The 12,581-nt window shown below is 41.4% G+C and overlaps 1 long non-coding RNA gene across 1 annotated transcript; it reads left to right on the top strand.

Moving 5' to 3' along the window:
* Positions 1-5,962: 5,962 nt before the first annotated feature.
* On the top strand, positions 5,963-11,899 carry LOC128568940 (uncharacterized). The gene is made up of 2 exons (XR_008375247.1): positions 5,963-6,132; positions 9,742-11,899. It is a non-coding gene; the product is annotated as an uncharacterized LOC128568940 (long non-coding RNA).
* The last annotated feature ends 682 nt before the right edge of the window (positions 11,900-12,581 follow it).

Genomic DNA, 12,581 nt, shown 5'->3' with positions numbered 1-12,581 from the left:
GGAAGTAATACATTTCTTCTCTTGGACCCCAAAAGCATTTGTCTTGAAAGCTTCGATGTTGTGCCAAAGCTTTTTGTCCACTTATCTTTCCCATCCTCCAGATCAGGCCAAGCATCGATTCCCTCTGCACACAGAACAAACTCCTGGGAAACAGTTGGTGGATGAGTAGTGGCTACTATTTGGGGGGAGCTTATTAAGGGTCATGCCCTGCATTTGTCTCATTCCATCCTTACTTCGTCTCTGTAAGGTATGAACTAGGACAGACCCTCACTCATGGTAGGTGCTCATAGGTATTGGTTGAGTTAATTTTCCAGAGGAATAGATTATCTTGTCACTCTGCTGTAATCCTTTCAGCAGGTTTATATTTCTGTCAAGGATTCGAGTACAGCAGCCTGAAGCCAGCCCTGGGGGGTTCCCAGCAGCTGTCCATTGTTTTCGTGCTTGATGGCGCAAAGCTTCCACCAACTTTGTCTTTCTTGGCCTAACAGGCCATAGTGGCCAGGACCATGGCTTGTTCTGTACTAACCTCACAACTGGAGAGAAGCCACTTGTGACATTTTTTGAGACAGGGTCTTGTGTCCCCAGGCAAGAGTGCAGTGGCATCACCATAGCTCTCTGCAACCTCAAACTCCTAAGCTCAAGCCATCTTCCCACCCCAGCCATCTGAGGAGGTGGGACTATAGGTGTGTGCCACTCACACCTGCCTAATTTTTCTGTTATATTTATAGAGACAAAGTCTTGTTATGCTGACTAGGTTGATCTTAAATTCTTGCCTCAAGCGATCCTCCTGCCTTGGCCTCCCAAAGTGCTAGGATTATAAGTGTGAGCCACCATGCCCAGCCAATTTGATGGTGTGTGTGTTCCCACCCAATTTTGAACTGGGGACCTTTCACATCTGAGGTGAATGTGATAACCTGTTTGATTTTTGAGTTTTAGTTTTTAACAGGTTTTTTGAGGTAGAATTTTATTCAGTAAACTACATACTTAAATATGTAATTTTTAATGCATATATTTACACACACACACTTGTGAAAACATCACCACAATCAAGATAGTGACCATATTAATCATCTCAAAAGTTTCCTCACACCCCTTGGTAATGTCTCCTCTCCCCATCCCCAGATAACCACTGATCTGCTTTGTTTGCATTTTCTAGAATTTTATATAAATGCAATCACAGTGTGTACTCATTTTCATCTGGATTTTTTATTTCCGCATAATTCTTTTGATATTTATCTATGTTGTAGGTATCAGTAGTTCATTTCTTTTTATCATTGAGTAGTAAGTATTCCATCATCTAGATATACCGCAAGTTGTAATTCAGTCCTCTGTTGATGGACATTTGAATTATTCCCTGTTTTTTAAACTGTTCTGGTGTTAGTGAGGTTCCCCAGGGGCCACACAGGGCACCTGTGGGAACCTCACTGGGCTGAACCACCAATGGGCTGGATTCTTCCAACCCAACACACCCAAGTACAAACCAAAACAGCTCAGCTCATCATTTTATCTACTGGGCTTCCTCCTGCAGCCCACCAGTATTAAGCCACATTTTGGACTTCAGCAGATCTGAATAAAACTCCCCCCCCCCGCCTCCAAAATCAATAACTGTTAACTTGGAAAAATTTCCAATTATTTTCTGCAACTGTTTCCTCATCTGGAAAGTGTAGATTATAATATTGTAGTACCTCCCATGAGTATTGTATATAATAAGATCATCGTGTACCTAATTTTTTTTTTTTTTTCCATTTTTGACCAGGGCTGAGTTTGAACCCACCACCTCTGGTATATGGGGCCAGCACCCTACTCCTTGAGCCACAGGCGCCACCCCCCTAATTCTTCATAATGGCACTCCATAAATAGTTTTGTTTGACCCCAAAGTTTCACAGTTATATCACTTGAAGTTTGAAAAACTTCAGATCTAGATCTTTTCAACCCTGGCAGACTATGAAAAGTAAAAATGAAACCTCAAGGATTGTGCCGTGTGGGAGATGGACAGTTGTTCAGGTCACCACCCTTTCTCCATGGCATTCTCCTTTAATTAGTGAGAGTCTCTTAAAAAGCCCAAGTCTGTAATTTCTTAAGAGTGTCCATCAGAGCTGCTTTTAGATTCCTATGTCTTTAGGGTTTGTGACCATATAGTTTAAGTGGACAAGTTTTCTCATCTGCTTCCCAAGGGAGGGAAAGTCTCTATGTCCCTAGGGACAAATCTCATGACTACAGACTAGAGTCTTGAAATAAAATATCAAAGCCTCGGGAAATAAGGGTGCCATTTCCCATTGGTCTGTTTCTCATAGACTGCTTAGGATCTTAATCCTTTGAGAGTAATAGATCCCCAGACACCCAGAAGCAGGCTGTCTTGGGATAAGAACACAGGCTTTGCAGACAGTGTACCAGCTGTGTGAACTTGGGCAAGTAGCTCCAATGTCGAGGAGCTTACTTTTCTCATCTGCGCAGTGAGAAGAATACCTTCTTAGAGCAAAGTGAGATGATGCAGGCACATGGAAGGAGCTCAGCTTGGCTCTTCTAACCATCATTGTAGGATCTCAGAAATGGAGGAGACCTGGCTGCTCACCTACACACCTCAGCTTCTTTCTCTGGACAGCTCTGCCAGGGGAAGTTCTGAAGTTGAACCCACCCTTAGCTGCTTGGCAGTTCTTCAGATGGGCGAGGTCTGTCCTAACTAGTGGAAATGTAACTCTTCCCAGGTGGTTTCCCATCCTTATCCTCCCTCCTTGTTCTACCCCACAAGGAATATCCTGAATTCCCTCCAAGAGCCACTCTTCAGGGGCAGAGTTATGAATTACCAGGACCACCTGATCTAACCCTCAGTTGATGGATTTTTGATAGTGTAAGCCGAGAAACCTGGAAAAGGCCAGGCAGTTGTGGGCTTTCACTGGAGAGAGCTGGACTGAGCTGAGAGAGCCCGAAGTCATCACATATAGGGAATCTAGCAGGCTGCTCTGTTCTCTGGGGACTCTGGATGGCACCCAGCTTATGAGCAATGTGCATAGAAAACCCGTGGCAGGTGCTCACTCAATGCAGCTTCTCTATTTTATGCTTTTAAGAACGTGTCTCTGAATCTTGCCACTTTGTAAAAGGACTGGGCCCTATGCTTTCCTTAGTCACTATTCCTTCCAAGGTCCAATTTGGTAAAAGTTGTGGGTACACAACTCCTTCTTTGCCTAAACATTAGCTGTGGTTCTCTCTATGCTCCTAGTAATTAGAGAGGCCAGAAAAGCCATTGAAATGGCAAGGAGGGCTGGAGGGGGAAGGACACTGCCAAGATTGGAAGTGCGGCCTAGAGCCTCTAAAAGCTCAAACTGCCCCTCCAGGCTAAGTGACCCTCTTGCCACCACCTCAGGCTTCTGCCTCTCCTCAGACCAAATCTTCAGAGATGTCAGGGGCCTTGGGATTCAAGAGAGTTAAAACTGTATGGGGCTTAGAAGTAAGAAGTGCAATTCTCTCATTTGTTGTTATTATTAATGGAAACATCTAACTATAACAATAGAGGATAATTGTAAAAAAATAAATCTCATTTGTATAACAGCCTCTCTCCTCATAATCTCCATATAACAAGGAAAACCCTCTCCGTTTGGAGTATGTCTTTTGGGGGTTTACATAAATACATACAGTATAAGGAAGCATAAATGGTGATATCTAGTACTATCTCAAACCTCAGGCTCTGGAGCTTGTGTGTGTTCAATCCTAGCTTCATATATTTATAAATTATTGAAAATATTTAGGCTGAGGATAATAGCGTTTACATCATAGGGTGTTCTGAGAATTGAATCATTTAGCAGAGTCTAGCTTGCGGTAAGCACATAATCAGGGTTAACCTACTATTTCATTCATATTGATGTTTTATAACCTATTTCATTCACTGACTAAATAGTTCATGAACATATTTTTACATCAAATTTCATTTCCATCTCAGAGCAACATTTATCCCCTTTTTATAAAAATTAACTTTAAATTTTGGAATAATTTTAGATTTACAGTCAATTGCAAGGGTAATACAGAGAGTTTCCTCAGCTTCCTCTAATATTAATATCTTACAAAACTGTGGTATATTTGTCAAAACTGATCTAATTGGTACCTGGTACCAAAGCTCCTTGGTGCATTGTTATCAACTGAACTCCGAATGCTGTTTAGAGTTCACCAGTTTTCCCATGAATGTCCCGTTTTGTTCGAGAATCCAACCCAGTGTACCACATTACACTGAGTCATCGGGTCTTCTTAATTTCCTCTGATCTTTGACATTTTATCCATCATTCTTTGTTTTTAATGACTTTGGTAGTTTTCAAGAATACTGGGCATGTATTTTCTAGACTGTCCCTCTAATTGGGTTTGATGATTTTCACACTACTCAACTGCTGTCGGGGAAGAACACAACAGATAAAGTGTCTTTATCACGTCAACTCAGGGTGCGATATCAACATAGCCTGTCACTGTCATTGTTAGCTTTGATCTGATTGTGAAGCTTGTGTTTACCGGGCTCCTCCAGATAAAGTTAACATTTTCCCCTTTCATGCCGTATCCTCAGGAAGCAAGTCACGAAGAAGGGCAGCCAAGGGTGCTTGGGGAGGTAAACTCCACTTCCCAGGAGGGGAAGAATCTACATCTATTATTTGAAATATACTCTTTGGAATTCTTCTAAGAGCATTTGTCCCTTCTTGCTTGTTTATATGGCTGGGAAATACTTAATAGCTGACAAGCATACTGATTCTAATGTCTGAGAACATGCCTTAATTTGTTCAGGCTAATCTCCCACAGAGTGGCTCATACAGTTCACTGGCATCAGTCTCTTTCCTGTGTGCTTTCCCATGTGCAAGGTGGGAAAGCCAAACCCTACATTCACCTGATTTCCTTGTAGCTAAGGTTCTCACCGAAAATTAGGTTTCGTCAGTTAGATTTGCTTCTGCTAGGTGGAAGGTGAAAATCATGAAGAGCCACTGTTCTGCAGATTTTGGCTGTCCCAGCCTAGCCTGGAGACTTCAGGTTACTTGGCAGTAGTGTCCCTGTGTCTAGTACCTTTGTACATGTAGAGAGGTGGCTGTGGCTATGGCTTCTCAATCCTTTGGATCACAACTGTGGCAGAGTGTGCTCAGACTTCGTGGTCCGGCTGCCACCCCCTACTATCCTGTTTTTCTGATGGCAGCAACGTGGCTGCTCCCCTGGTGGCCAGTTCACCTGCACTGCTCTGAACGTCATTCCTGGAAGCCCAGCCAGCCTCAGTCCCTTCCCACAGCCCTTCCAACCCTTCTGTAAGCACCTGATGAAGTCTCTTTCTGAGCTCAGGTGATGCCCATTCCCCACAACTGAACTCAGATGAGGTATCAGGTCTCCCAGTATTTCACTGTGAATGGGTAAAGCTCTTTCATTGTGAGCCAGTAAAGCGAAACAGCAGGAAGGTGAACTTGACTGAGTTTGTGTAGAGCAGTGAGGACAGCTGGGATGCTTGTTCCACCTGTCCATGCTGCTTCGTCATGGTCACTCAGTACTGCAGGCCAGAAGTGTTATCAGGTGGAGATGACCAGCTCACATTCATCTAAGTAACTTCAAAAGTCTTTTATTCCTTTTTCTTTAGTAATGTAACCAAATTTATAGGTGGGCACATTACAACCTAAAATAAAGATGATGTTTCCCAGGTTCCTTTTCCCCTGACAATGGCATGTGACTATGTTCTGACTAATGAGATGCAAGAGAATTCCAGAGAGGCTCATTAATAATATGAGCTGATACAATTCGAAAGCCCTCTTCCTCTTCATGCAATAAGAATGCAGGGGCTGAGCTCCAGCACTGTGTGGTTCATGATGTGACCTAGAGGGGAGAAGAGGTTGTGGGCTGCAAATGGTACCTGGGTCTCTGCAGATAATGGATTCTAAATATGAGACCTCGGCCATCTATTTCCAGACCTAGGCCATCTCTTTGTTTCTGTAAGAGAATTAAATAACCTTTGTTTTTGTTACAGTTCCTGTTACATTGGGCTTACTGGATTTACACAGTGGCACCTTACCCTAACTGATCAAAGAAGCCTTGGTTTCCCTTACCTTCATCTGCCCTTTACACCAAAGATATCACAGGCCTAAAGTCAGGTCCTGGCATCTACAGTAGCTGCTTTCACAAGGTCCTGTGAGTGTGCGTGTGTGTGTGTGTGTGTGTGTGTGTGATTTTGAGCCACTTTAACCCTTTACATATCGGTTTCCCATCTGTAAAAGGAAGGGCTTGGATTAGATCAAGGGTTGGCAAACTATAGCCTGTGTGCCAAATCCAACTGCCATCTGTCTTTGCAAATAAAGTTTTTGAAACACAGCCCTATTCATCTACCTGTAGCTGCTTCCACACTGTAATGATGGAGTTGGGTAGTTGCAACAAAAACCATATAGTCCACAAAGCCTGGAATGTTTACTATCTTGCCCTTTACAGAAAAAAATTGTTGACCATGCAAGGTGGCTCACACCTGTAATCCTAGCACTCTGGGAGGCCAAGGTGGGTGGATTGTCTGAGTTCAAGAGTTCAAGACCAGCCTGAGTAAGAGTGAGACTCCTGTCTCTACTAAAAATAGAAAAAACAGCCAGGCGTTGTGGTGGGCGCCTGTGGTCCCACCTACTCAGGAGGCTGAGGCAAGAGGATTGCTTGAGCCCAAGAGTTTGAGGTTGCTGTGAGCTATGATGGCATGACACTCTACCCAGGGCAACAGAGTGAGATTATCTCAAAAAAAAGAAAAAGAAGGAGGAGGAGGAGAAAGAGAGAAAGAAGGAGAGAAAGAAAGAATTTATTAATTCATGGCTAGTTCAATGATTTTAAATTGTGTTCAATGGACACCTGGGGTTCTATAGAAGGACTTCAGGGAAAAGGGAGGAGCCATTGGTGGGGCTCTAGCCCTCTAGCACATTCCTCAGAAGACTTCTTTTCTTCTTTGTTAAAATTAACTAGTTGGATTTTATTTAAATGTTTTATTATGGAAGTTTTCAGAAATATATGAATGCAACTGAATAGTATCATGAAAGCCATACACTGATCACCCAGCTTCAATAATTACCAAACTCACAGCCTGTTTTGTGCACCTTCCTCTGCCTGCTCCCCACTGGATTGTTCTGAAACAGAACCACGTACCAGGAACCACATTATTTCATCATCATATTTCTAAAAGATAAGGACTTTTTGAAAAACTGAAACCTAACCTTATGACACTTAAAATTTTGTTTGAATTTCTTAATATCAGAAAATATACAGTGTTCAAATTTCCTCTTTTTAATTTTTTTTTTTTAACCTTTCGTTTAACAAAGTCTGTCCATTCCGGGCGGCGCCTGTGGCTCAGTCGGTAAGGCGCCGGCCCCATATACCGAGGGTGGCGGGTTCAAACCCGGCCCCGGCCAAACTGCAACCAAAAAATAGCCGGGCGTTGTGGCGGGCGCCTGTAGTCCCAGCTGCTCGGGAGGCTGAGGCAAGAGAATCACTTAAGCCCAGGAGTTGGAGGTTGCTGTGAGCTGTGTGAGGCCACGGCACTCTACCGAGGGCCATAAAGTGAGACTCTGTCTCTACAAAAAAAAAAAAAACAAAGTCTGTCCATTCCATTTGGTTGGTATGTTTTTTAAGTCTTTTAGTCTGTAGCATCCCTACCTTTTTTTTTTCCTTGCAAATTATTTGCTAAGGAACTTGGGTTTTTTGTACAAGAGTCTCTTATGGCCAGGTGTGGTGGTTTACACCTGTAATCCACAACTCTAGGAGGCAGAGGCAAAAGGATTGCTTAAGGTGAGGAGTTAGAGATCAGCCTAAGCAAGAGCAAGATCTTGTCTCTATTAGGGATAAAGTGTTAGCCTGGCATTGTGGCAGGTGCCCATAGTCCCAGCTATGGGGGAGGCTGAGGCAGGAGGATCTCTTGAACCCAGCTGTTTGAGGTTGCAGTGAGCTATGATGACACCACTCACTATACTCTAGACTGGGCAACAGAGTGAGACTGTCTCCAAAAAAAAGTCTTACAATACAGTCCTCAGTTTCCTGAATTTTCTGTAAAATGGTGGTTAGGTTTAGGCTTGATCAGAGTTACCTTTGATTTTTTGTTGACAGCCTTTCGTACGTGGTGCCACGACACCCTCTTATGTCATCAGGTGGCACATACGTCTCTCTCCTTATAATGCTGAGATTCAGGGGTAGATTCACATATTGTCGGCCTAATCCATCTAGTATAAACTTCCCATCAGCTCTTCACCTCATGGTTTTAGCAAATGTTGATGATTATTTTTGTATCCACTGTTTTTTAATAGAAAAAAAATCAGAAAAAGTCAGAAAAAATTTTTTTTTAATTTTTTTTATTTTTACTTTTTTTGGTTTTTTTTGGCCAGGGGTAGGTTTGAACCCGCCACCTCCGGCATATGGGACCGGCGCCCTACTCCTTGAGCCACAGGCGCCACCCAGTCAGAAAAATTTTTAATAGAAAATTTTTATTGGGAAAAAAAATCAGAAAAAGTCATACAAAACAAAACAAAAAAACTAAATGTCTCTCCAAGGAGACCAGAAAAATAAAAGCAGTGATATATATGTGTTACACTATGTTTATATATCAGTCAAATGTACCCTGTTTCCCCGAAAATAAGACATCCTCTGAAAATAAGACCTACTTACACGAAAGATAAGGCGTCCCCTGAAAATAAGACCTAGCACATCTTTGGGAGCACACCTTAAAATAAGACACTGTCTTATTTTTGGGGAAACAGGGTAGCAGGCAGAATTAAAATCTACTCTATACCTTCAATGATTCCTCAATAATAAAAAAAAAGATTAAAAATAAAAAAATAAAATCTACTCTATGTTGTTTGGGGGCATATTATATGTTAAAAGTATAAACATGTACAGGAATGATAAACCCCAAATTTAGGGTGGTGGTTACTTTCATAGAGAAAATGAGGAATAGGACTGGGTTTCAATTATATATGTGTGTGTATTTTGTTCCTTTTTTATAATTTTTATTTTCTTTTGAGACAGAGTTTCACTTTGTCACCCTGGGTTGAGTGCTGTGGCATCATAGCTCACAGCAACCTCAAATTATTGGGCTCAAGCGATCCTCCTGCCATAGCCTCCTAAGTAGCTGGGACTATAGGCGCTTACCACAATGCCCAGCTGTTTTTTCTATTTTTAGTGGAGACGATCTCACTCCAGCTCAGGCAATCCACCCACCTCAGCCTCACAGAATGCTAGGATTATAGGTCTGAGCCACCATGCCTGGCTTGTATGTTGTTTTTTGTTTTATTTTGTTTTTTGAGACAGACTCACTTTGTCACCCTGGGTAGAGTGCTGTAGCATCACAGCTCACAGCAACCTCAAACTCTTGGGCTCAAGCAATTCTCTTGCCTCAGCCTCCCAGGTAGATGGGACTACAGGCACCTGCCACAATGCCTGGCTTTTTTTTTTTTTTTTTGCAGTTGTTCATTGTTGTTTAGCTGGCCTGGCCCGATTTCGAACCTGCCAGCCTCTGTGTATATGGTTGGTCTTGTAACCACTGTGCTTTGGGCGCTGAACCCTGTATGTTGTTTCTTCAGAGACAGAACCAGAGTTGTCTAAACCACCTGGGGCAAAATTTGTCAAAGCCAGGAGATGTTAATTTTGTAATCACTATACTTGCTTTATATGCTTGAAATATTTCATAAATTTTTCCAAAAAAGGAGTTTATATATATAAACATGAAAATGTTGCCAATTCAAAATAATGTATAATAGGAAATAAATATTCTGTTCATTTCAGATCCATGGTCTTCCTCCTCAGAGGTTCTTATTACCAATTCCAGATGCATCTTTCAGGAATTATCTATGTGAATGAAAGACAAGATCAAAAGAGCTGTTTCTCTCGGAACCACCTATCATCCTTACACAGGAGTGTCTGACTATACTTACCCATGTGGGAAGCAGCCGGCAGACCCACGCCTTCTGTTTGGACTATCTACTTTGTGAGCTTTTATTTTGGAGGCCAACTGACATCAGTCTGTGCTTTTCCTCTGCCAGTGAACCTGAACACATCTGGGTTGCCTCTTCTGATTGGTGATCACGCAGGCCTCTCCTGTTTAACTAGCATGAGCTCTGGGGAATGGCTTTTTACCTCTTTCAAGTGTCCTCTCCAGGGTGACGAGGATCAGTTTTCTTATGCCAAACATATGTCTGTATTTTAAGTCAGACCATCACAGGCATATCCTCAACATTTGGTGAGAAATAGCACAGCCATTTTCTTATGATGGGGTGTACACGTACAAATGGACAAGAAGTCGCAGACTTCATTTATTTGTTTATTTTTATGGAATTTTATTTTATTTTGTTAACTGTTGACAACATAATTTAAGCTGTAAAATAGTGCAACAATTTAAGGAACTGTTTAAAAGCTATCTTGTTTTAGAGTCTAAAATACATATAGTCTAAACAGTATGACTGCAGAATGTTAAATTTTTTAGGGAGAGAGTAATATTTATAAGTAGGCTAATGAAATAGGATTTATTTTGATGGGCTTTTTTTCAGGTGTATACACATATAAATAGAGAGAAATATTATATATATAAACAGACACATACTAGGTGTATTCATAAACAGAAATAAAAGTTTGAACATAGGGAATTTTGTTTCATTTTTCTGATCTTTGACGAAAGAGTTTTCATTGTTGAACAGTGTAGTAATTTAAGGATTTATTTTTAAGATTGTATAAAAGGTAGGCCATATTATAGTAAATCTTTTTTTTTTTAATTTTTTTATTGAGTCATAAACACATAGATCATGTATACATTAGTGCATTTATGGGGTATAATGTGCTGATTTTAAACATGATTTGGAATGCTTACATCACACTAGTTAATATAGCCTTCACTTCATTTACTTAATTATTGTGTTAAGACATTTATACTCATACTTAATAGATTTGACATGTACCCTTGCAATATGCACCATAGCAAACTTCATTTAATTGTGTGGATAAATCTCCATTGCTCCCCTGCTCTGACCTTTGGGGGAAGAAAAAATGAGAGAGAGAAAAAAATTTAAAAATGGGAGCACACTTAACACACTGTTCTTTACCTTGCTTCCCCCACCCCCACCCCCGTACTTTTCACTATATTTTGATGGTTTCATGTTTCATATATTAGTCCATATAATTTTGGCCCTTTATTTAAAGTATAAATACTGGTTCAATGTCAATTTTGTGAATATGCTGGCTTGTTAACATGGGCTAAAATTAGTAATTATTTACCTATTCTTTCTAAAATAATATGTTGATTTCTGGGACTTTTTTTTTTTTTTTTTGCAGTTTTTGGCCAGGGCTGGGTTTGAACCTGCCACCTCTGGCATATGGGGCTGATGCCTTACTCCATTGAGCCACAGGCACCACCCAATATGTTGATTTCTGTTAAGCATGGGTTACCAACTTAACTTCTGTTAAGCATGGGTGACCAACTCTTTGCTCAGGACTTTCTCAGTTTTAGCACATAAAGTCTTATATCTCAGGAAGCTCTTCAGTTCTAGACAAGCCTGGATGCTTGGTTTCTATATTTAAGACCCAAATAAACATTCGACAAATTTGAATGGGAGGTGGTAAATTTTAACAAAACAAGTAGTAATCTTGGTCTTTGCCCTAAAATGGAATTGTTAACCAAATATTGTCCCCATAAAATAAGAATTTTCTCAGAACTTTTGCTATTTTTATAGGGAGGTGCCTCATGCTTTTAGATGGCTGAATAGTATTCCATTGTATGATTTCAATATAATTTTATTAAACCTGTTTCCTGATGAACAGTTAGTTTTCTTTCCAGGGTTTGCTATAATAAACAAGCCTGCCAAAAATGTCCTTATTTATCTGTTCTATTAACTGGTACATTCTACGTAAATATAGAAAATAAAGTTTTCCTGCTAAAAACAAAACTCAAAGAGACACGGGATTAAAGAGTCTTTCATCTGGGGCCTTCTGTGAGTCTCTTTTTCTTCAGGTGACTAACTGGGCTAAGGATGGGTTTAAAATGAGTTTCAACCAAGACCCTGGGAAGGAAGCCCAGGCAAAGAGGAGAGGTTTCCTGGGGTGCACGAGGGAGAAAAACAGCCCAGTGCTGTGGTTCCCAGCTTGGAGGGGGTTGTTTATCAAGGCAGTGGGAGAGGAGTTGGCCATACTTTGAGGGGTCCACTGCTGGCTGGGAGCAGGACTGAGAGACTGGAGTCATTCAGCTGTGTTCTAAAAGGAGCAGGGAAAGGAAGGAAAAACAAGTGCAGACACACACTGGGTGGCTGCTGGCTGGCCAGGGCTCCTGGTACAATAAGTCTGGTGCCAGGCTATGGTTCCCAGCCAGCTCTCCCTTGGGAACTCACCCCAGACTGGGCAGGTTCAGATTAGTTCCACAGTTGCTTCTTAGGGCTATTAAAATGGATTTTTACAGGGTTTGGGATAATTTAGTACTTTTCCAGAGAGATGGGCTACCTGAGCCAGGAAGGTGATTTTCCAGCCATGTCGTCTATCCTATGTGTATTAATGAATCCTTTATCCATCAAAGGGGCTGAGACATCACTTGCCAGACTGTTTTGCACAGAAGGCAATTAGTGAAACACAGGTCCCAAAGTCAA

Source organism: Nycticebus coucang, chromosome 17 (assembly GCF_027406575.1).
Source record: "Nycticebus coucang isolate mNycCou1 chromosome 17, mNycCou1.pri, whole genome shotgun sequence".
Classification (NCBI taxonomy): Eukaryota; Metazoa; Chordata; class Mammalia; order Primates; family Lorisidae; genus Nycticebus; species Nycticebus coucang.
Note: the sequence above shows the minus strand (reverse complement) of the source record. Positions and strands in the feature narration are given on the sequence as shown.